The sequence below is a fragment of the Erpetoichthys calabaricus genome, chromosome 13, assembly GCF_900747795.2.
Source record: "Erpetoichthys calabaricus chromosome 13, fErpCal1.3, whole genome shotgun sequence".
Classification (NCBI taxonomy): domain Eukaryota; kingdom Metazoa; phylum Chordata; class Cladistia; order Polypteriformes; family Polypteridae; genus Erpetoichthys; species Erpetoichthys calabaricus.
In genome coordinates this window covers 96,258,061-96,284,343 of record NC_041406.2, presented here as the reverse complement: position 1 = coordinate 96,284,343, position 26,283 = coordinate 96,258,061, and the positions used below count along the sequence as shown (strand labels likewise).

Sequence of the window (26,283 nt, the reverse complement as noted above, 5' to 3'; positions counted from 1 at the left end):
GGCAGTCCCTGGATGCCATCTCTTACAATGGATATGCTACTTAACACAGTAAGTTGGACTGCCTGTGTTCAGGTATCATTTTAAAAATTTGCTGTTAAGCTAAAGTTCAGATGAACTTATTGTGTCTAGATTAAATATGAGTGGCAATCTGAACTGATTTTGACCTTTGGCTGTGGGGTTATGGCAGTGTGAAGTGGTTAGCAGGGTATGGCTGTAAATACGACTCAGAAACAATGCCAGGCAGGTTGCCATGGTGGTATAATGGTGAGTGATTATGCTAGTGGCACCAAATTGTAATGCAATACAGGACAACATGTCGTGACCAGCATGAGGCCATGACAAAAATAGTGAGGGAAATCTGTGAATAAAGAATGTTTTCTGTCTTTGTTTTGTGCAATGCTGGCTTCTCAGTGGAACTTTTGAAAGGCCATAAAATCTAGACGTTGAACGGTAATATATGTGGCATTCCCCAATTTCAGACCCCCTAAAATTTTTGAAACGCTATATAGCCTTCATTTTAACTTGGATCAACGGCAAACTACGTGCAAAATTTCATTATACGGGGTTGAGACGTTTTTTGTTAAATTGTCAAATAAACTGACTAGATGTAATGAGAAGGCTGAAACAAAGTCCTTAGTGTGAAAAATGGATAAAATAATAAAATAATAATAATAATAATTCATTACATTTATATAGCGCTTTTCTCAGTACTCAAAGCGCTATCCACACAGGAAGGAACTGGGAATCGAACCCACAATCTTCCACAGTCTCCTTACTGCAAAGCAGCAGCAGATAAAAAACATTCCGTATGACACAGGAAGCAGAGGGTGACGGTGCGAGGAACTTCATCAGAACTGGCCGATGTTAAGAGTGGTGACCAGCAGGGGTCAGTGCTGGGGCCTCTGCTATTTTTAATAAATATAAATGATTTAGAAAGGAATATCAGTAACAAGCTGGTTAGGTTTGCAGATGATACCAAGATAGGTGGATTAGCAGATAATTTGGAATCCGTTATATCATTACATAAGGACTTGGATAGCAGGCAGGTTTTGTGGCAGATGAAATTTATTGTCAGTAAATGTAAAGTATTACACATAGGAAGTAAAAATGTGAGGTTTGAATACACAATGGTGAGTCGGAAAATCAAGAGTACGCCTTATGAGTCATAGTGGACTCTAAGCTATTGACTTCCAGACAGTGTTCAGAAGCCATCAAGAAGGCTAACAGAATGTCAGGTTATATAGCGCCTTGATGTGTGGAGTACAAGTCACAGGAGGTTCAGCTCAGGCTTTATAACGCACTGGTGAGGCCTCATCTGGAGTACTGTGTGCAGTTTTGGTCTCCAGCTACAAAAAGGACATAGCAGCACTAGAAAAGGTCCAGAGAAGAGCGATTAGGCAGATTCCAGGGCTACAGGGGGTGACTTATGAGGAAAGATTAAAAGAGCTGAGCCTTTACAGTTTAAGGAAAAGAAGATTAAGAGGAGACAGGACTGAAATGTTTACAATTATGAACGGAATTAGTCCAGCGGATCGAGACAGTGACTTTAAAATGAGTTCATCAAGAACACGGGGACACAGTTGGAAACTTGTTAAGGGTAAATTTCGCACACACATTAGGAAGTTTTTCTCTCATCTAGATTGTTCTATTGTTCTAATGTTCAAAAGAAATTCAAAAGTCAGGCAGAGAGTAGTACAGTTTTATTTACAGTATATAGATAGATATGTTTGATTTTGAAAAATAATAGCAATAAACACTATTTTCTCCCACCTCCAGTGTGTATAAAAGTAGACAACAGGTGTGATAGATAAATGCTGGCAACAATATTTAAAATTATTTAAAATAGATGTTTGGAACTGTAGTCCCAGCATTTGTTACCCAATTGAAACAAATTAATTCAGTGATTGTTTTTCACATTTTAGTTTCGTTTTAAAATGTACAATTTGGAAAAACTATACAAAAGCAAATAGCAAATTTAAAAACTGCTCAGAATTTTGAAAGAGTTTGTGTCCAAATGAGCCTACAAGTCAAAGATGGTGAAATTCAGTTTTAACAGACCCTTTATTGTTTTTTTTATATATATTTGTTTTGACTGATCTTACAATTATCTATTGTAAATACCTCATGGGTTGGATGAGGCATCCCGACCAGGAGAGAGGAAGGAGCCAGACCCAGAAGTAATGGCCAGAGAGGATGGATGGACAGCCCAGCAGAAATGAAGGGTGTTTTCATAGGACATGTTATTCCCCCTGGACATGAGATGGCAGCAGCCCTCCTTATCGGCGCCCATTCAGGAACCAGCAGGGGATGCTGGGAGATGTAGTCCGGCAACACAGCCCTGCTGGGGAACCATGGGTTCTGCAAGGGGGGGCGCTGCAAGGAGATACGCTCCCTAATAAGTTGGACTTCTGTATGTCCTGGAAGTATTTCCATCGGCCTGACACCGGAAGTACTCCCTAGTCCTTAATAAAAGGGACTGCACTCCCTTGTCCAGGCGAGTCGTAGAACAACACTTGACTGGCGGAGTGCAGTGCGGTAATGAAAGGAATTGTGATTTGTAGAGAGAAAGAGAAAGAAAGATATTACTTGAGTTTTGCTTATGCTTTTGCTACATTGTGGAGGAATTTGGTTAATAAACCATCCTTTATTTGAACCGGGACACTGTGTGCGATCGTGTTTGTGCCTTGCTGATGGCCCGGTCCCACCACACTATTGTATATACTCGATCATAAAATCAGACCCCGACTTATACGCCCGTTCAAAAATACAACACTTAATTAATAATCTTCTTGCCTCTTCCACTCTCACATCAGTTTCTTAGACGCATCGAATTTTGTTACAGCAGCGCAGTTACCAATTTCTTTTGCCACTTCAACGACTTTTAATTTAAAGCCAGCTTCATACTTTCTTCTGATCGAACGCTCCATCGTACATAAAGGATGCTCTTACGATAAAGGTGTATGAGGGTGTGAGATACAAAAAACACAAATCAGTGCAAACGTCGCTTCGGAATAGTTTGGGTATTACCGTGTGGTCACGTAGGCACAATACATAGAAATAAAAGGCCGTGTGCTCCGTGGTTACTCGCTCAGGTGGGCGTTGGCATATCATAATCTCTTGGACCAATAGCCTGAGTTTTCCACATTCGACTTATATGACCAACATTATAACATTTCAGAAATTATACAGTTAAAACAAGCCCCGACTTATCCGTGGGAGAACTTAAACACGAGTATATACGGTATGTAAACAGCATTTATACCAAATGAGCAACAGTTGAAAATTCCAAATATATACAGTAATTTACTTTTAGCTCCAAAACTCCTGAGTTGAAAAGAAAACTCAATTGCAATATTTGTGTATGAAAAGACATTTTTTTATTACTCTTTGATTAATTATTAACCTTTATTCTAAAGAATGTTAGGAATAAAGCTATATTTTTAATATACATACAGTACCTTCAGTATGTATTCAGACCCCTTCACTTTTTCACATTTTGTTATGTTACAGCCTTATGCTAAAATCATTTAAATTCATTTTTGTCTCGTCAAGCAACACTCGATACCCCAGCATGGCAAAGCTAAAACAGAAAAATTGGAATTATTGTCAATTTATTAAAAATAAAAAACGGACCTATCCCACTGAAGGGGTCTGAATACTTTCTGATGGTACAGCATGTTGAACACCTGAATGTGTGTGTCCAAAGAAGAGTTAAAAACAATAGTCACAGAAGGTGTTAAATAAAATTAGCAATCCCATCACCGAGATAATAAATACAATATAATTTATACACACATTAATTACACAGTTAGCTCTGACCAAAATTAAATCTGCCATATGAAAAAAATTACAAATCATTTTTCGCTCCATTTATTTCAATTCTGGTTCTTGGCTGATCAATTAATGATATTAATTAAAGAAGAAAGAAAAAAAGTTGATAAATTTTACACCTCGGCTTGATTATTTCTCGCTTTGCTGTAATCTCTCTTTTTCAGAGCCTGATCTTTCTGGTGTCAGTGCCTAAGTTTTAAATCCTGCATGTTTCACAGTTACTGCAGCTGCTGTAGTGAATATTCATGGAGGTGCCACTTTAATCCCCTTCAGGGAGTGACTTCCAGATTCTGGAAATAAGAAAAGTTGTTTTTGGATTTTACAGGACACGTTCTGAAAACGGCATATTCTGAGATTGGAATATCGACGTGACTCGTCTGCATCACACGTGTTAACTTTGGCACATTTTGTTTTTTGGTTCAGAAGATTCTGGTACTCATATTTTATGCCATCTGTGCAGTTTCCATCTTTATAATACTACTTTTGAGGTTTAAAAAAATAATAACAAATTTGAAAAGTAAGAGATGTCTAAGCTTCTGTATACTGCATATTTATATAAATAATTTATACACATACATAGATTATATATATATATATATATATACATATATACAGTCATATGAAAACGTTTGGGAACCTCCTCAGCCTGCATAATAATGTACTCTACTTTCAACAAAAAAGATAACAGTGGTATGTCTTTCATTTCCTATGAACATCTAAGTACTGGGGTGTTTTCTGAACAAAGATTTTTAGTGAAGCAGTATTTAGTTGTATGAAATTAAATCAAATGTGAAAAACTGGCTGTGCAAAAATGTGGGTCCCCTTTTCATTGTGCTGATTTGAATGCCTGTAACTGCTCAATGCTGATTACTTGCAACATCAAATTGGTTGGATGAGCTCAATAAGCCTTGAACTTCATAGACAGGTGTGTCCAATCATGAGATATAAAGGTATTTAAGGTGGTCAATTGCAAGTTGTGCTTCCTTCCCTTTGACTCTCCTCTGAAGAGTGACAGCATGGGATCCTCAAAGCAACTCTCAAAACATCTGAAAACAAAGATTGTTGAGTCTCATGGTTTAGGGGGAGGCAACAAAAAGCTACCTCAGAGGTTTAAACTGTCAGTTTCAACTGTAAGGAATGGAATCAGGAAATGGAAGGCCACAGGCACAGTTGCTGTTAAACCCAGCAGGTCTGGCAGGCCAAGAAAAATACAGGAGTGGTATATGTGCAGGATTGTGAGAATGGTTACAGACAACCCACAGATCACCTCCAAAGACCTGCAAGAACATTTTGCTGCAGATGGTGTATCTGTAAATTGTTCTACAATTCAGCGCAATTTGCACAAAGAACATCTGTATGGCTGGGTGATGAGAAAGAAGCCCTTTCTGCACTCACACCACAAACAGAATCATTTGTTGTATACCAATGCTCATTTAGACAAGCCAGATTCATTTTGGAACAAAGTGCTTTGGACTGATGAGACAAAAATGTACTTATTTGGTCAGAACAAAAAGCGCTTTTCATGGCGGAAGAAGAACACCACATTCCAAGAAAAACACCTCCTACCTACTGTCAAATTTGGTGGAGGTTCCATCATGCTGTGTGGCTGTGTGGCTAGTTCAGGGACTGGGGCCCTTGTTAAAGTCATGGGGCGGATGAATTCAACCCAATATCAACAAATTCTTCAGGATAATGTTCAAGCATCAGTCACAAAGTTGAAGGTACGCAAATGAGTAACCATTTCATGAAGTGTGTGAAGACAATTCAGTTGTAGGGCTTGGCATTGTAGCTTTACCTTTTCACTTGGAAGAGTTGAGATGTTTGAGGTAAACGTACAAGGGTTTAAAGCTAGAAAATGTGAGGACGCTCTGATATGAAGGCAAACCAAACAAGACTCGGAGAAAGCAAAAGGAGATGGGCTTGTCTTTCAAATGTAAAAAAGCATATTAGATTTCCTCAGTCGTTCAAATTAGGCTGTAAAATGTGCAGAAAAAGCCCTCCTCATAACCTTCAGTACAGCATGCAACTGTGAGAACTATGAGATGGTGGCAGGCAACTTTTAAAAAGGAAATGGGAACTCTGCTGATTCCTGAAAACATAGCGTGTTAAGTTGCTTACAAAGTGGACTGAAGGAGCAACGACTGCAAATTTGACTTACGAGTGAGAATAATGCAAACGGTACGACATTCTCAGAGTCTCAGTGCATGTATGTGGGAGGGTTTGCGTTTTTATTTGTTATTTTGATACATTTTTCATTTTAAATAAATGAGATTTTCTAATATTTTTACTAAGAGGTTCCTGTGTCTGTGGTGGGCTGGTGCCCTGCCCAGGGTTTGTTTCCTGCCTTAAGCCCTGTGTTGGCTGGGATTGGCTCCAGCAGACCCCCGTGATCCTGCAGTTAGGATATAGCAGGTTGGATAATGGATGGATGGATGGGTTCCTGTGTACAGTACAGGCTTATACAACACTCGGATCGCTGGTCCTCAATGAAAAATGGTTCAAGCACTTCTTACAAAACACAGCACCCCTGGTCACTCTGCTGAGGGTGCCATTACATTTTTCATGCCATATGAATTCCATCTATGATGAAGATAATTGGTTGCCCTGTACAATGTGCCTAACCGCATGCCTGCTGCTATTGTTCTTTTCTTGTTTTTTTTGCGTCGCATGGCCGCACCACTGCTTGTCGTGAGTCGAACCTTAAGCCTGATTATTTAATGGAGGTAGACCGCACCTGAAATTCTTTGGTCATCTATGACTTCCTTTTGCTCTTGGTGTATGTGACTTGTGTCTACAGTGAAAACGATCATTTGGCCTGTGCAATATGTTTCACTGTTAGCAGATGTCGGCACAGTTCTTTTCTTGTCAGCTATGCTGTGTGCCCATGCTGTTGTTCTTTTCCTGTCGGCCATGTTGTGTGGCCATGACACTGCTTGTCTTGAGAAGAACCCAAAGCCCAATTACATGGCAGAGGTAGCCCACACCCCCACACATTACGCACATGTTATAAGGTCTCAATTAATCAATTAAGACCAAGATCAAGGTTCAAGACCAAGTGGGCTGCCAGCTTTTCCATGACAAACAGACAACCATTACCATTTTATATATATGGACGATTATGACATTTGCACTTATATCTACACTGTTCAGCACAACAAGGGGAAAACAAGCAGGACCCTTGCACCTCCAAAATCGGAACTGCTCTGACTTTGAGGTCCCCTTTGAACCTTGGTCTCAGCGGGGTTTCAATTAAAAATTAGAGTTGTGTCAATCAATTTTTCCCACTTTTTCCTGGCCTAAGCTGTGTTCACGTACTATTTTATGGAATGAAAAATTCCTTTTGAATCTCCAATGAACTCAGACAGTTCGAAGATAACAAGCCTACTGAAGGTCTGCAAGTTGTGACATAAAACTGACCTTTCACCTTAGTCAACTGTGTAAAATAAAAAAATATATAACCTGGTCTGCCAGAAATAACATTTTTGTGATTGAATTGCAATATTTTACAAATTTTATGTTTGGTTTGCTTTTGATTTTCATGAAAAAATACAGCTTATCTGTAATTGCTTTTTTTATTTACACTGGAAATAGGAAACTCAGAAAACTCTGATAGCGTGTGAACACAACATAAGACCCCACTTTATAGGCAAGTTCTCTCACCGTTTTCTTTAAAGGTAGTTTTTAAGTTATTTCTTCACAAACATTGTATATATGCGTTTACCATGTGAAAAATGTGTCCTAAAGTGAAGCATTTTCTATAAATTTTGAAAAATACATAGTTTGTCCTGACATTTTATACTGTCACCTGTGGGGCACAGAGCGTCCCAGAAAATAAAAGCTGCAGCCATGCTTAAATCGAAAGACCTCCAGAAGTTGGCATTCAATCTCAAACAGTCTTCTGAGGAGACCAGAGCTACAGTATATATATATGATACAGCATCTGCCAAACAATACAAAGAGTACATGATATGTGTTTCACCCTTATTGGGGCTCGTCAGGTGTATGCCTCTGAGCTGTGCTATGCCAGCTGGGGTTTGCTTATTTGGCAGAGTGAAGATCAGAGTATTACATTTTTTTTTGTTATGTTGTAGGTAGAGAGCGATCTGTCCTCTTTAACGGAACTGGGTCACTGGTCCTCTGGCCATTGAGCTTTGAAACCGTGGGTGAAAAGGAGAGGTGATCGGTGATGATGCGCCTTCACTGCTCAGGATGGTATCATTTACCTTCTGGGAGACTTAAAGATGTTCCCAATGCATGACTATAAATAAATATATATATCTATATATATCTATATATATCTATATATATATATATATATATATATATATATATATAGTATATTGGATGCAGACATTTTTAAACCTTAGTAACATTTAACTGCCATTATGTATATAAGTGAACAACAAATAAAAGTAAACTTTTAACACCTTAGTTGTGTTATGTCTGGAACCTTCTCCTGCTCAGTACCTTTCTACATTAAGATTCCATAGATATTTTATTAGCTTCTTGTGGCCCATAGTTATCTCTGCACTCAGGGCAAGCCTAGAGGACCAGATGATATATTTAGGGCCAATCAGAAGCACTTTAACTAATGTCAGGTGAAGAAAAATGACCTTTGTCTGTGATTCAAAATGTGATTGGTTAAACCTGAACACAGGTGGTTACCCCCATTATAAAGGATGGGAAGACTTGTTCAGTATTATATATACATGCAGTACATAAAATACATATATATGTGTAATATGCAATATAATGTAATTTCTCTATTATAAAAAAAAAAAATCTTGGAAGGGAGACTATGGAGACAAGATGTGATCTTCTCAGAAGACAATTTGACGTCCCGCAAGAGACACTTTAATGTCATGCGAGACAAGGCAGTGAGACAACATTTAAAACAAGTTCACGGACATCTAACCTAGCAGTTGTTGGATTGCTGTCAGCAGATACACTTCATGTGCTCCCAGCTCTTAAAACAACGACAAGCAACAAGCAGAACACGCAGCTCGCCAGCAGCAGCAAGCCAGCAGATGATCCGACTGCTACTCCTTAGCATGCGTTCAGCCTTCACAACATGAGCGGCGGAAATGTGAAGTGGCAAAAGGACAGCTGTTGTACAGGATTTTAAATGATCGACAAACAGCACGACAAGCAGAATACACAGCTCACCAGCAGCAGCAACAAGCCAGCAGATGATCCAACTGCTTCTCCTTAGCGTGCGTTCAGCCGCCCCCCACTTCACAACGCGAGCAGTGTTATACGTCCTGCGAGAAAGAGATTTAACCACGCCCGGGGATAGAAATAATGGACAAGTACAGTATTGTTTTTACAAAAGTTTTAATGTAAAAGTGAAAATAATGCATATGTAACAATTCCCATGAAAATAACAATCTCTTTAAATTCTATATCCGGTAAACCAAACCCAGGGGTGGGCAAGCGAAGTGAGCAGGGGGCAGAGCCTCCTAGTATTTAAATATAATTAAATTGGTTTTCACATAAATGTTACTTAAGACAGTTGGGGGTGGAGGTTGGGAGCATGAACTGATACAAGGTGTTGCCGCACCTAGCATACAACGAATCACCTCAGGATCCTAAATTAGGACCCAAGTGCAGCCGTTCAACAGGTGACACCTCAGCAGCACACTGGTTCAAACAGATCACTGTGAGGTTTTTTTTCAGCGGCTCGAGTGCCAATCCTGCCACCAACCCCCAAGTTTTCAATGCAGGTTGAAGGACCTGCTGACAGGACTGGTGACAAGATCTTCATAAAAACTTTACTTGTTTAGTGAAGAGTGTAATTTACCCTTTTTGTCCTGCTAGAATGGCATTTTTTTTTTTTTATTAATTTTGTTGGCAAACTTGATGGTTTACCATTTTTTTCCTTTTTAAATATCTTGTTTCAAGTACATTGGGAATGTAGTGCCGTTTAATAAAAAAATATTTTATTATGTAAATGATAAAGTAGCAGCGTTGATTCCATATTTATTCATTTTGAATAGAACAGAATCTCAGGAAGATTAAGTAAAACATGATTAAGGAAATTTGAACAAATTTCAGAACATAACAAATATTTCGCTCGAATATTTAAAAATTGATATTACCTAAAGCCCATTTTTGCCTTTTAGCTATCAGTATTAGGCACATTTCTTCACAGTGTGTGGTCTGAATTTCTTACAAATCCTCAGCAGAGAATCATTCCAAGTACCTTTCACACACACACACGCACACACACACACACACACACATCAGGCTCTTGCGGCTCCCTGATAATAAGAGGCACTTTAACTTATAGGGAAAATACTAAATTAGATTTTTTTTTGAATTTAGGAGAAATACTGCATTTATTGAACAACAAAAAAAAAAGAAAAAAGAAACACTGTAGAGTATAAATTTGGTGATATTTTATGTGTCATTTTTAAGTGAACTCTACAGTCAGTGCTATGTTAGCTTAGGAAACATAGTTTGATAACTTTTCATATACAGGCAGTCCCAGGGTTACGCACAAGATAGGGACTGCAGGTTTGTACTTACGTTGAATTTGTATGTAAGTCGGAACAGGTACATTATTTTAATAAATGCTGTTGTTGACCGACTGTAACCAAGTGCTTTGCCAATGAATGATGGAGTTTCACCTCTCTCTGACCTTTTTCTACTTTATTTTCAATGGTAATGGTTTTTTTCTTCTTTACTGTATCACCAGCGCTTGCATCAGATTTATGTTTCAGAGACATTCTTGAAGGGTGAAGACAAAAGGTTAAGATGAGCTCTTCTGCACAGCACTGTACACGTTATCACAGCAGAAAGGCACCCGTCGTCAACACGTCTGGCGTACTGATGAGAGACAGGCTTGCTATTGAGAATGAATGGGGGTGGCAAGGGGTGGTTCACCACCCGTCCACCACATAGTCGCCTCCACTTGCATACAGTATGCCTAATGCAACATCTGCCCACTGAGAACGAACAGGGTGTAGCCAAAGGCAGGTAGTGACTCACCCACCACCACCCCCATTCAACAGGCAACCACCCAAGGCACACTACAATGCTGCCCCCTGCCGCCCCATTCACCCTCAATGGCCTCCGTTTAGCCACAACCGGGTCACCGCTTGTAGCATCACTATCCGCCCACCAAGAACAAACAGGGCAGCCGTTCGAGGGGCACTGCAAGGCTGTGTGGTGGGTGGGCAGTGAAACGCCCCCCTCTGCTCCATCCAGCCTCTGTTCAGTCAAGAGCAGTAGCTGCGGTGGTGTGGTGGGCGCGTAGCGAACCACCTGGCGACTATGGACCCCGGGTCAGCACTTGCCACGCACACTGAGAATGAATGGGGTGCTGCTCCCACCGTCCCATTCATCAACTGGAGCCGCCCAAGGGACACCACACTGCGTGAGCAGAGCAGTGAAATCGCCCTCCTCCAGCCTCCATCCAGCCATCGCTTGCAGCGTCCCCAGGTCGAAGATTCTGGAGCGGCAGTTACTGAGGAGCCTGCGTCGCGTCCCCCGGACAGATGAAGGAGCAGCTGTGGCCCCGTTTGTAAGTCATATGTTGGATTGGGGACTACCTGTAAAGAAGAAGAAAAATGTTGTTATGAGAAGTTTTCTGTACTAACTAAATACACATATAGTGAATTACTCCTATCATGTTTAAGTGCTTGAGTGTTTCACTGAGACCTGAATTCCATTGTTTCAGTCACTGAATTTCTCAAACTGTACAATATAAAAAAAGTAATTGTTTAATAATTGGAAGAGTGATTTTTCATTGGTAAAATGAATTGTCTATGTCATCCATACATAAATAAATCTGGGAATTGAGAAGGAAATGCATATTTTTTTCTCTACCTGCAAACTTGTCTCATTGCCTGCAGTCAACCTAAAGGAACTTGAGAGGTTTCTGACACCAAGAATGAGATAAGCTGCCCAAATCCAGGTACATAAAGCTTCTAGAAACTTAGCCAAGAAGGCCAAAAGCTGGAAGTGCTGCCACACAGGCTTCTTCAAAGTATCGAATCAAGAGTCTAAATACGTACATGAATGAGAGATTCCAGTTTTTGATTTTTAATAAATTTGAAAACCTTTCTGAAACATTTCTTTCACTGTCATTATGGGTTATTGAGTATCGCTTGATGGGCAAAAATGGCAAATTTATCCATTTAATATTAAATCTACAACACAATAAAGTGTGTGGAAAGTGAAGAAGTTTAAATACTTTCAGAAAGTACTGACAATATGGAAGACCACAGAATAGCAGTAGTTAGCAAAAGTGAATAATACACAAAAATATAAGGAATAAGACGTGTAAAGAACATTAAGAAGCTGTAAAACCTCACAGCCATCTTATGAAATCGGCCCAGCTCCAAGGAGAATATCTGAATATGTCCTGTCACAGTTGACTTCTTCTGCTCACTCACCAGCAGGTGGTTTGCCTGATGATAGGCAGGGATGGCTGTGTTTGGCATTGTGTTCTGACAGCACGTGGGAAGCAAATGCTGCTTTCGCAACTTGTCAACGTTATCGAAGACACAACTTGACAACTTGGAGCGACGACTTAAAAGTGTTCACATGACTCCCTTGTGTTAGGACCACCCAGAACGGCAAACTGGAAGTGATTTCTAAATTGGTAGTGTTGAAAACAAATGCAATACAGCAAGCATTGCACACCCGTAGGGGAAAATGTAGCAATTAAAAGAGAATGCGCAGAATCATCAAAAATGGAGACAAACGTTCATTCATTGTTGAAGGATTACAAGAACCTTTCTAGGTTTTGAGTGCTGTCAAGCCCAGATATGATCACCCTGGCCTCCTATTCCTGATTGACATTAAAGATGGGGGTTAATACTGTCTATGATGCCTGGGGTAGAAGTAAGGAGGTCACCTCAGAGAGCAGTTCAGACTTTACTTGATTGTACCTTTTTGGTGAAACACTTTAACAAAGAACTTCACTTCATGCCTGCCATTCCAGATATCTGTTCCACAGGCAGGGCCAAAACTTATAAATTATTGCTTAATTTTTCCATCTGCTCCAACTTTCAGCCTGGCAAATCCAGCTTCTCACTTCCGCTGGTTAAAAATGATCTTGTGCAGCCATGCAATGGGTGACACATCACCACCACACTAGTTCAGACAGAATGGAACAGTGTGAGGTTTTGTATGGTGGCTGGAACTTACTGTCATGAAATCAGAACCCAGACAGTACAAAGACGCAGTTGTTCATCGTCAAGGACATAATCCTGGAAATTGTATTGGGAAACATTATTTAAGCTGCCATTGCAAGTCAACCATCATCTAAGTTGGTGGATTCAATGGCGACCCTTTACACTAGAGCAAGGGTTCTTAACCTGAGGTCTGTGTACCCCTAGGGGGTCCATGGATGGGTTTCAGGGGGCCTGTGAGAGTCCGATAAAAATTAACATTTATATTCACTATACATACCTTTCAGGGTTTTCAGCACTTGTTTCTATCAAAACAAAAAGTCGAAATAGATTGGATGTCAAAGATGATATGCAAGTCACCTTGTTGAAGACCACTCCACAGTTTCATATTCTTATTCAAATAAGAACAACCTTCTTATTGAAGTAAAGTAGATAACGAGAGAGTAGATGTAGTAGTACAATACAACACAATACAATTTATTTTTGTATAGCCCAAAATCACAAAAGAAGTGCCGCAATGGGTTTTAACAGGCCCTGCCTCTTGACAGCTCCCCAGCCTTAACTCTCTAAGAAGACAAGGAAAAACTCCCAAAAAAACCCTTGTAGGGAAAAAATGGAAGAAACCTTGGGAAAGGCAGTTCAAAAAGAGACCCCTTTCCAGGTAGGTTGGGCGTGCAGTGGGTTTCAAAAAGAAGGGGGTCAATACAATACAATATACAAAACAGAACAAATCCTCAACAGTATAAAAATTAAAATTTTACAAATACGGAGAAGAAGTTAACAGTAGATGATGTCACATAATATGATTTGGATTTTTTAGAATTCTGGAGACCTCAGTCATCAAGCTGCCTCCCCTATTTGGCCATTCCACAGCTGAGACAGCGCTGGGCCAGACAATCCGATGAAAGGACCCCCCTACCCAACGATTCCTGTAATCCTCCATCAGAGATGACTTTACCTTAGGCAGGCAAAACAACTTGTCAGGTGGGCCGTGGCACCAAGTTCCACATTTGAGTACCGAGAAGAGAAACAGAATAGGTGAAGGTTAGTAACAAATTATAACAATCATGTTACTTATGTTTTAGTGCTAATGACAAACAACAGAGCTGCAGTCTGCACAGTTAATCAGCAGCTCTAGTCAGGATATGCTAAACTGAAGTAGTGAGTCTTCAGCCGGGATTTAAAAGCTGAGACCGAAGGAGCATCTCTTATAGTAGCAGGCAGACCATCCCACAGTTTAGGGGCCCTGTAACTAAAAGCTTGACCTCCCATTGTTATTTTATTAATCCTTGGAATCGTAAGCAGACCGGCATCTTGAGATCTTAATGTGCGCTCTGGTTTGTAAGTCATGATAAGTTCAGACAAGTAAGCCGGACCTTGGCCATTTAATGCTTTATATATTAAAAGGAGGATTTTGAAATCTGCCCTAAACTTAACCGGGAGCCAGTGTAAAGATTTAAGAACTGGAGTTATGTGTTCGTATTTTCTTGTTCTTGTAATAATTCTTGCAGCAGAATTTTGGATTAACTGGAGGCTGTATAAAGAACAGTTTGAACATCCAGTGAACACCGCATTGCAGTAGTCAATCCTACTAGAGATAAATGCATGAATTAATTTCACAGAATCCTGTTTATTTAGAAAGCACCTTAATTTCACAACATTTTTAAGATGGAAGAAACATGACTTGGACAACTTTGTAATATGCGCTTTAAATGACATACTAGAGTCAAAGATAGCTCCTAGATTGCGGACTGATTCAGTAAAATTACTGATGATTTCAACTAAGTTAAATGATGACAAAATATTGTTGTGATCAGCATCATTCCCTCCAACAATTAACATCTCTGTTTAATCTGTGTTTAAAGACAAGTAGTTCTCATCCATCCACTCCTTTAATTCACTAACACAACTAATTAAAGACAACATCGGAGAAACTTCATTTGATCTAAATGAAAGGTATAACTGGGTGTCATCTGCACACGAGTGAAAATTAACATTATATTTCCTAATGATAGATCCCAGTGGAAGCATGTAAAGTGAAAACAGTAAAGGTCCCAGTGCTGAGCCCTGCGGGACACCATATCTCACTTCTGTGTATAATGATGGAGTACTGTCAGCACATTTCTGTACATATTAGAATCAATTTGATAAATAAGAGCTAAACCAAGCGAGCACAGTGCCTGTAAGGCCAACATCATTTTCTAGCTTGTGCAGTAAAATAGAATGGTCGATGGTGTCAAATGCTGCATTTAAGTCCAACAACATAATTACAGTGGAGTTTCCTTCTTCAGAGGATAACAGAATGTCGTTTACAACCCGTGTTAGTGCCGTTTCTGTACTGTGACCAGTGCGAAAACCAGACTGGAATTTCTCAAATAAATTGTGATGTGTAACGTGTGACTGAAGCTGATTAGCGATTACGTTTTCTAGTATTTTAGAGAGAAAGGGCAAATTTGAAATAGGCCTATAATTATTTATTATGTGTGGGTCTAGGTCTGACTTTTTAAGTAATGGTTTAATGACTGACACTTTTAGTGCATCAGGTACTGTGCCATGCAATAATGAACTATTGATAATGTTTAGAATAGGCGCTGCAAGAACATCCATTGCATTTTTTACTAGTTTTGTTGGCACTAGATCTAGGGAATAAGTAGGGGGCTTCATTTTAGAAATTAAAGTTAAGACTTCCTGCTCAGTTACAGGATTAAAATTACTAAAGTGCTGAATGCAATGTGAGACAGGGTCTGCTAAGCTAGTATGTGGTTTGTACTGTGATGCTGAGATCTGGGATCTTACATTTTTAATTTTCTCATTGAAGAAGTTAATAAAGTCTGTACTGCTAATATCTGTTGGTATTTTGCACAGTAGATCTGAACTCCTGAAGATCTGTAGTAGTAGTAGTAGTAATGGTAGTAGATAACATGGTAGTAGTAGATCTGTTTTAATTTGCACAAGAGGATTGTATTTCATAATTATGGGTGGCCATTACTTTTTGGAGTGTATTTTTTAGATTGTTTACTTTAAATTTTAATTGGATATAGTGGGTTGGATAATGGATGGATGAAATACTTTGTGTATGTCATATATGTATGAGACAATCAAATCTTGATAAATAAAGTACATTATATTCATTGCATGCAAAGTTGTGTTTATGTGAATATTTCTGGGGAAGGGGGTCCATAGCTTTCATCAGATATTTAAAGGGGTCCGAGACTCAAAAAAGGTTAAAAATCACTGCACTAGAGCTTTCCTTTGAAACACTTGTATCTAGAACTCTCTGCTTTGATTCTTAGACTTCAATTCTTTCTTTATTGATGTATTGGGCTTGTCACATGGTAATTTTGTCTTTATGGTTATAATTTCAGTCAGGTTTCGATTTAAATACAATACAACAACAACATTTATTTATATAGCACATTTTCATACAAAAAGTAGCTCAAAGTGCTTTACATAATGAAGAAAAGAAAAATAAAAGACAAAATACAAAATTAAAATAAGACAACATTAGTTAACATAGAAAGGAGTAAGGTCCGATGGCCAGGGTGGATAGAAAAAACAAAAAAAAAACTCCTGAAGGCTGGAGAAAAAAATAAAATCTGTAGGGGTTCCAGGCCACGAGACCACCCAGTCCCCTCTGGGCAATCTACCTAACATAAATGAAATAGTCCTCTTTGTAGTTTGGGTTTTCACAGAGTCTCTTGATGCTGATGGTCATACAGACTTCTGGCTTTTAATCCATCCATCATTGTTGGATCATCATGGTGCTTTGGGTAGATGGTGGTGGCGCAAGCCACCACCAACAGGACACCGGAAAAGGAAACAGAAGAGAGAGTAGGGGTTAGTACAGATTTTGAATGAATAGTTATTATAATGAATTGGATATACAGAGTATCAGGATTAAATTACAGTGAAGTTATGAGAAGGCCATGTTAAAATAATGTGTTTTCAGTAGTTTTTTAAAATGCTCCACTGCATTAGCCTGGCGAATTCCTACTGGCAGGCTATTCCAGATTTTAGGTGCATAACAGCAGAAGGCCGCCTCACCACTTCTTTTAAGGTTTGCTCTTGGAATTCTAAGGAGACACTCAGTTGAGGATCTGAGGTTACGATTTGGAATATAAGGTGTCAGACATTCCGATATGTAAGCCGGGGCGAGATTATTTAAAGCTTTATAAACCATAAGCAGAATTTTAAAGTCAATTCTGAATGACACAGGTAACCAGTGTAGTGACATCAAAACTGGAGAAATGTGTTCGGATTTTCTTTTCCTGGTAAGGATTCTAGTAGCTGCATTCTGCACTAATTGCAAATGATTGATGTCTTTTTTGGGTAGTCCTGAGAGGAGTGCGTTACAGTAATCTAGCCGACTGAAAACAAACGCATGAACTAATTTCTCTGCATCTTTCGATGATATAAGAGGTCTAAATTTTGTTATGTTTCTTAGGTGAAAAAATGCTGTCCTAGTGATCTGATTAATATGCGATTTAAAATTCAGATTACAATCAACGGTTACCCCTAAGCTTTTTACCTCCGATTTGACTTTTAATCCTAATGCATCCAGTTTATTTCTAATAGCCTCATTGTATCCATTATTGCCAATCACTAAGATTTCGGTTTTTTCTTTATTTAATTTGAGAAAGTTACTATTCATCCATTCTGAGATACAGGTTAGACATTGTGTTAGCGAATCAAGAGATTTGGGGTCATCAGGTGCTATTGATATATACAGCTGTGTGTCATCAGCATAGCTGTGGTAGCTCACGTTATGTCCCGAGATAATCTGACCTAATGGAAGCATGTAGATTGAGAAGAGCAGCGGACCCAGGATAGAGCCTTGTGGAACACCATATAGAATATCATGTGTCTTTGAGTTATAATTACCACAACTAATAAAGAATTTTCTCCCTGCCAGGTAGGATTCAAACCAATTTAATACAATACAATTTATTTGTGTGTAGCCCAAAATCACACAAGAAGTGCTGCAATGGGCTTTAACAGGCCCTGCCTTTTGACAGCCCCCCAGCCTTGACTTTCTAAGAAGATAAGGAAAAACTCCCAAAAAAAACCCTTTCAGGGAAAAAAAATGGAAGAAACCTTGGGAAAGGCAGTTCAAAGAGAGACCAGGTAGGTTGGGCGTGCAGTGGGTGTAAATACAGTACAATACACAGAACAGAACACAAGTAACCTCAATATAATATACAGAGCAGAATTCAACAGTAGATGATATCACAGGATACGATTTGGATTTGTTCAGAGTCCTGGAAACCTCGGCCATCAATCCTATTGGCCATTCCACAGCTGAGTCAGTGCTGGGCCAGACAATCCGATGAAAGGATCCCCCCTACCCAACGATTCCTGTGATCCTCCATCAGAGGTGACTTTACCTTAGGCAGGCAAAACAACTTGGCAGGTGGGCCGTGGCACCAAGTTCCACATTTGAGTTCTGAGAAGAGAAACAGAATAGGTGAAGGTTAGTAACAAATTATAACTATCATGTTACTTATGTTTTAGTGCTAATGACTAACAACAGAGATGCAGTTTGTACAGTTAATCAGCAGCTCTAGTCAGGGTATGCTAAACTGAAGTAATGAGTCTTCAGCTGGGATTTTAAAGCTGAGACCGAAGGGGAATCTCTTATAGTAGTATTTATATCCTTATCCATTTTTTGTCTTTTGCCCTTGTGGCTTACCAGATTTTTAACATCTTTGGTAGAACATACAGGCTTCAGCCTCTCATGACTCTAGAATGCATATGAAATACATAAAAAAAAGAATGAAAATATAAAGTCGGGTTGGAGACATTAGAAAGTCAATGGATTTACAAACTCTTCTCATGTAAGAGAACAGCTGGCTAATGATTCTGATTTTATTCCAGCACACAGGACGCGCTCCTCCAGTTTTAACACAGCACTGTGAGCTGCCCTTTTACTTTATAAAACTTTTAGCCATTTTCCTGTTCCTTATGTATGTTTCAAGTAAACCTTATTAGGAATTTTTGCCGTATCTTAATGGTCTAGGCCAAAATCTATTGTTAAAGTTTTATGTAAATTTGCCGTACTGTTTCACGCAGGAGTTTAAGGTAAGTAGGTAAGTTAAGCAGTAGATCAAGTTTAACTGAAAGGTAGTGAGCTTCTACTTGAACATGTCTACAGCACATCACAGTTGTATATAACACACCATTGTAATAACTGGGCTTGTGTCAAATTCCTGCTGATTTCTTTTTCAGTTTTGTTTCTCTACTGAGAACCCAACCTCACTGAATCACATGTTTGTATTCTTTTACAGGTTGGAATTGAAGACTTTGGAATGCTAAAGGGGGACTGTGGAAACCACAAGAAACCATGGATTCGGCAAGAAGTTAAATGGACTATGCAATTGTTGTGACTCCTTTGACACAGTTAGAGCAACATTTACACACCACAGGATATCTGAACCTTCACAGAAGCAGTATATTTATTTGTGAACTGACTTGTCCTCAAGATAATGCTCCATGCGTCAAGACTAGCAAAATTCTGGGATGACTCCAGGAATGTAGCAGTGAATTAATATTAATGTCGTGGCTTCTCTTCTCACCAGATGTTAATTCAATCAAGCATATGCAGGATGACATGGAATGGTGTATTCAGTAGAGATCCCACCAGAATGTCATTTCCTCAAGATTTGGAACAAACTGCAGTCAACATGGGCCACCATCTCCATGTTAAACTTCTGAAACTTTGTGAGAGCATTGCATGTCTAATTGGGAGAGCAAATGAAGGTTGACTCACCATTCGGTAGGTGTACCAATTAAAGTGGCCACTCTAAATACTTTGTTTTGCTCCTGTCTTATGTTTATTTGTGATTTCCTCTTACATGTGTCTAAGGATGATTTAGAATGTCTACCATACTATTTTTCATAGATTAGCAGTTGACTAGAGGCCAAGAACCAGGTACAAGACAAGAAGAAGCTCCGTACAGGCTGAGCCTACTTACACAAGGTCCAACAAAGAATCATTATTAACCTAACATGGACAATTTAGGGATGTGGGAAAACAAAACAGTACAGCCCTCAAAGATGAAGAAAAAGTGCAAACTCCACATGAACATCTCCGCCAGAGAAGCAGTACTATCCACTGGGATAACCATATCACCCACACAGAGAGGAACACAAAGTATTTTGTAATAAAGATTAATTGACCATAAACCCACACAAAACTCAGATTGCTTACCTGTGAAAGTAGAATTCTCCACTCTTCCCCAGCTTTACATTTTCACGAGCCCACCACGGCCAAATAACAGGCCTGTTGCTTCATGTGTCCAACTCCTCAGGAAATTGTCAGAACTCTGAAACGCGCTTTGAAGGAGGAATCATTAAAGGCCAGTGTCATGATACACAACTTGACACCATTTTGAGAACAGGCCAAATATAATGACTGCAGTTGCTGACCTTGTTTGCCAGTCTAAGAATTACAGGTGGGAACTAACAACTATTCATAACAGCTTTTCACCAATAGGGGGTGTACCAGCATCGCTAACTGCAAATACGACAATACAAACACAAGTCCCAGGTGCAAACTAATGATTTACTACACAACTACCTTTCCAGTGCAGTTGTCTGTGTGCAACACCATACAATAAGTCCTTCTCTCTTCCTTTCCTTCTCTCCCTCCACACCTCTTCAGTGATCTTCGTCCTATTCCCACCTTGGACTCTTGACTTGAGGAGGAGTGACTTCTTTTATACCGGAGCCGGGAGTACCTCCTGTGCTATCCAGGAAGCACTTCTAGGTCAGGCAGAACCTCCCTAAAGTGAGGAAACCTACTTCTCATAGCTCCCTCTAGTGGCTATCAAGAGGCCCAGTAGGGCTGCCTATTGGAACTCCAATTCCCATAAAGCCCTGCGGGTGTGTATATGGGAGACCGACTAGAGAGCTACTGCCGCGTATCATACTTGGGGCCCGGGTGGTGGTCTCCCTCCACTTTTCCATTGCCAAGACATCCTGACTGGGTAAAGAGCCATCCATCCCAACCAGAATGCCAGCCAACCCTTGTCTTCTATGACAAGTTCCAAGTTTCTTAGTATGTCACAAAGAACATGAAACTGAATGGCAATACTAGATTTCAGTTTTTGACTGTTAATAAATTTACCAACCTTTCTGAAAACATTTTTTTTTGCTATGTCATTATAGATTGTTGAGTATAGAATGATGGGCAAAAATGGCAAATTTATCCATTTTAAAATGAAATCTATCACACAGTAAAATGGACAGAAAGTGCAAGGGTCTGAATGCACCGACTCTCATGGCTCAGTGAAATGGGATGGCAAAGTTAACCCTAAATATTTCTACCAGCTTGGAAATTGCATAAACATGAAGACTTTTATTTTGTATCTAAACTGGACACGGTTAAGATCTTTATATTGAATTTCTGCACTAATGACTATTTAGACAAAGTTCTATGGGAATGGATTGAGAAGACGTCAGAACAGTTCTGAATTTGTAGTGTGGCTGCTAAATCTTTGAATTAAGCGGAGTCTGGTGGTTATCGGTGCTAGTATGCACTCTATCTCTCCTTATCAGTCTGATTTAAATGAGCCAACAAGCATGCAGTCAGCCTTCTAGCAGTTCACTAAGTTTATTATCAGCAATCTAACAATTGATAACAATACTTATACATATTGATAGTAAAAGCTTTGATTGCTGCGATGTGCACGCACTGAAGTTACTCATTCAATGATGAATATCCCTTTTCAAATGAAAACAATCAATGCTTATTACCTGCAAGTATATCATTGAGTGTATATTTGCAGAAGTTAGTCAGTGATAGTCTAACAGGAATAAAGAAACACTCCTCCACAATTCATACCTGTGTTAGCATGGCCTCTGTGTTAATGCTCATTACTAATGAGTACCTGCAAAGTCACAAATCATCTGTGTAATAGCAGTAATGAAATGACACTGTGAACCATTTAGGCTTCCTTAAAGGATTACTCTGTCAGGGGTCACTGTGCCAGGACATGACCTACACTCAGATAGAGGGCGGACCTCCTAGTAGTGTGCAACCAAGAGAGAGAGAGAGAGAGCTAGACTTAAACTGGGTCTTTTGATTCAAAGTTGCAAACGGGCTGCAATGTTTATTGTGCATATAGGCAAGTCAATAAGTTAAATAGTCAATAAACAATAACACTTTTTCAAACAGGTAAAATTCAGGAAAGTCTTGAAACCAACAATTGTTCTAAAAATCCATCATTTAAAGAGGAGTTTCTTTTAAAATGGACCCAATTCCTACAGACCAGGAAAGTCAACACCTGAAGGGGAGACCTTTAATGAATCTCCTAGGACTCTGTCCACCATCGTAAATCATCTATGCATTTTTGTAACCCATCGACTCCTTTGACACAGTTAGAGCAACATTTACACATCACAGGATATCTGAACCTTCACGGAAGCAGTATATTTATTTGTGAACTGACTTGTCTTCAAGATAATGCTCCATGCATCAAGAGTAGCAAAGTTCTGGGATGACTCCAGGAACGTAGCAGTGAATTAATATTAATATGGTGGCTTCTCTTCTCACCAGATCTTAATTGAATAAAGCATATGCAGGATGAAGTGTAATGGTGTATTCAGTAGAGATCCCACCAGCGAGTTATTTCTTCAAGTTTTGGAACAAACTGGAGTCAACATGGGCCACCATCTCCATGTTAAACTTTTGAGATGTGAGAGCATCACATGTCTAATTGGGAGAGCAAATAGATAGATAGATAGATACTTTATTAATCCCAAGGGGAAATTCACATACTCCAGCAGCACCTTACTGATACAAAAAACAATATTAAATTAAAGATTGATAATAATGCAGGTAAAAACAGACAATAACTTTGTATAATGTTAATGTTTACCCCCCCGGGTGGAATTGAAGAGTCGCATAGTTTGGGGGAGGAACGATCTCCTCAGTCTGTCAGTGGAGCAGGACAGTGACAGCAGTCTGTCGCTGAAGCTGCTCTTCTGTCTGGAGATATTACTATTTAGTGGATGCAGTGGATTTTCCATAATTGATAGGAGCCTGCTGAGCGCCCGTCGCTCTGCCACAGATGTCAAACTGTCCAGCTCCATGCCTACAATAGAGCCTGCCTTCCTCACCAGTTTGTCCAGGCGTGAGGCGTTCTTCTTCTTAATGCTGCCTCCCCAGCACACCACCACGTAGAAGAGGGCGCTCGCCACAACCGTCTGATAGAACATCTGCAGCATCTTATTGCAGATGTTGAAGGACGCCAGCCTTCTAAGGAAGTATAACCGGCTCTGTCCTTTCTTACACAGAGCATCAGTATGAAGGTTAAAAATCAAAATGAAAGTTAACTCACTATTAGGTAGGCGTACCAATTAACGTGGCCACTCCAAATATTTTGTTTCGCACCTGTCTTATATTTATTTTTATGTTTATTGTGCATATAGGCAAGTCAATAAGTTAAATACCGTATATACTCGCGTTTAAATTCTCCCGTGGATAAGTCGGGGCTTGATTTTACCGTATAATTTCTGGTATTTTATAATGTCGGTCGTATAAGTTGAATGTGGAAAACTCACGCTATTGGTCCAAGAGATTATGATATGCTAACGCCCACCTGAGAGAGTAACCACGGAGCACACAGCATTTTTTTTCTATATATTGTGCCTACGTGACCACACGGTAATACAAGAACTATTCCGAGCAGTGCTTGCACTGTTTTGTGTATCTCACATCCTCATACACCTTTATCGTAAGGGCATCCCTTATTTGCAATGGAGCGTCGATCAGAAGAAAATTTGAAGCTGGTTTTAAATTAAAAGTCGTTGAAGTGGCAAAAGAAATTGGTAACTGTGCTGCTGCAATAACATTTGATGTGTCTGAGAAACTGTTGCGAGATTGGAGGAAGCAAGAAGATGTAAAAAGTATCATATTTTTGAATGGTTGTATAAGTCGGGTTTGATTTTATGATCAATGTTTTTGGGTTTCAATACCCGACTTATATGCAAGTATATATGATAGTCAATAAGCAATAACAATTTTCCAAACAGGTAAAATTCAGGAAAGTCTTAAAACAAACAATTGTTCTAAAAATCCATCATTTAAAGAGGAGTTTCTTTTAAAATGGACCCGATCTCTGCAGAACAGGAGCACATTGTCTCTTGCGGAAAACCAACACCTGAAGGGGAGATCCTTAATGAATCTCCTAGGACTCCATCCACCATCGTTGTCAAAGGTTGGCTCCCCTCACTGTTCTAGTCAGCCAGGGCTGGATTAACCATTAAGCAAAGTAAGCACATGCTTAGGGCATCAAGGGGAGGGGCACCACAGAAATGTTCCATTGCCAGATTTACCATGGACCATAGGGTGCAAAACTGCAAATGGTGCCACTGAACCAAGTTCCACAAAAAGGGCTCCCATGTTAAATGAAAAAATTACATTCATATGCAGTAGTAAAAATAATAAAATGTTAATATTAGAGGTTAATGATATGTATTAATTTTATGAATAAAACAAAATTAGAATCTGGTAACTGCCACAAGGTCCACTGAGGCTCACGTGATCGCTTTTGTCTTGGCCATTTCGGCCTTTCTGTTCAGTCGTGTCCGCTAAGAGCGAGTGCAGCACATTAACATGGGGACACCAAAATCTTTTAAGTGCTTGGGGCCTCTAAAGATCTTAATCTGGCCCTGTAGTCAGCTCTTCTATGGCCTAAATACCGGCAATCCAAGTATTCCCAGTGGCTTCCTTCATCCCTACTCTGAAGCAGTAGAGTACTGCCCCCTCACTGCTCCACGTTAAGCCAATAGATGGCATTCTCAGCAACCTTCCTTATCTTCATACCGGCTTTTGGTAAACATCCCCGCCTCACGCCTTGCCTGTTTTATTCCCAGCAGGCCACCTCATGACTACTCTGAATTATTCATGGCAGGGACCTGCTGCCTCACCTTACTTGCGCTCCGTTTCTTACTTTAAAATTTGAATAAAAGACAAACTCTGTCTCTTTCCTGATCATCAGATCATGGGCCTGCAATACCACAATCACACCAAAAGTGACCGACCTCGTTATTTTTTTTCACTTTCCTCCACTTTTGCCTGCCGCTGCACTTAAAAGCACTTCCAATCTCATTACCCCAAACAGCCTCACCTGCTCCTACCACACACGTAACCCGAGACTGATAGAGGCAATGCGCACCTCAATAAAAAGGTTAAACCACAGCTGAAAATCACGCTGTGTTTTTTTGCTTTGCAGCCTCCCCAACCATAACCTATGGTCTATGAGGGAGGAGCAAAAGCTTTAGATCCGTTAAAAATTTTGATCTCCAGTTTTCGACATTTTAGGGTCCCCTGATACCAAAAATATCGATAGCTGGATGATGGGTGTGTGTCTGTCTGTCTGTGTCTGTGTGTCACAGTTTCTTGAGGACAGTCTAGAGCTAAAACGGCTGGATGGAAAAATATCAAACTCGAAACTTAAGCCTGTAATGAGACGACGATGTGCTGATTAGTTTTTGAGCCAAATCGTGTAAGAGAGGAACCCATAAATACAGTAATTCTGCAATTAATTATGAATTCTTCTCATCAATGGTTATTGTAATGACCTGTTTTATGATCAGAAAGATCAGCATCAGAGCGGTAAATAGTTACTGAAATGTTAGAGAATAGTTCAAGTAACTTGGTTCTTAGGGTTGCAAAGCCTACTGACGCTTACGTCCGAATTTTTTTTATGTATTCACCTTATGCAATTTCTCGTGTTAGGAAATTGTTATTTTTTGCATACCCCTTGGGGTGAGAGTGCAGGGTCAGCCATTATACCGCGCCGTTGGAGCAATTTTCAGGTTACGGACCTCAAGGGCCCAACAGAGTAAGATCCCTTCAGTAGTAGGATTCAAACTGGCAGCCTTCCGGATACCAGAGAAGATTCTTAGCCTCAGATTCACCACTCCATTGCCAGGATTTGCCCCGCTACATACTTGATCTTAATGTGCACAAGAATTGTTATAACTCATTACATTTCTGCAAATAACTTCACTGCAAGTTGGCTCAATTGGTGCCTCCTACCTCCTCCTTATAGGACTGGTAAGAACTGCTAATTACTCACTGTGTTGTTGAAGCTAAAATGACTCTTTTATTAAGGAAATGGAAATAAGTCCAGAAGAAACTGCGGCGTTCAAGTAACTGGACATCTAAACCAAAGTTATAATGCTGGGGAGATTGTTACCTTAGCCCTCCCATTGTTCCCTTCTGTAGCTACCCTCGATCAGACAATGAAACCAACCCGGCCTTCAGTGTTTTTCCAATGGAATTCTACAGTTTTGATGAAAGAGT

At 39.7% G+C, this 26,283-nt stretch overlaps 1 long non-coding RNA gene across 1 annotated transcript in view; it reads left to right on the top strand.

Annotated features, from left to right (window-relative positions):
- LOC114663510 (uncharacterized) overlaps positions 1–26,283 on the top strand; it is a 162,501-nt gene that overhangs the window by 117,670 nt on the left and 18,548 nt on the right. Inside the window, exon 3 of the long non-coding RNA XR_003718135.2 lies at positions 19,256–19,743. This is a non-coding gene — a long non-coding RNA (uncharacterized LOC114663510). The remainder of the gene's footprint in view (positions 1–19,255; positions 19,744–26,283) is intronic.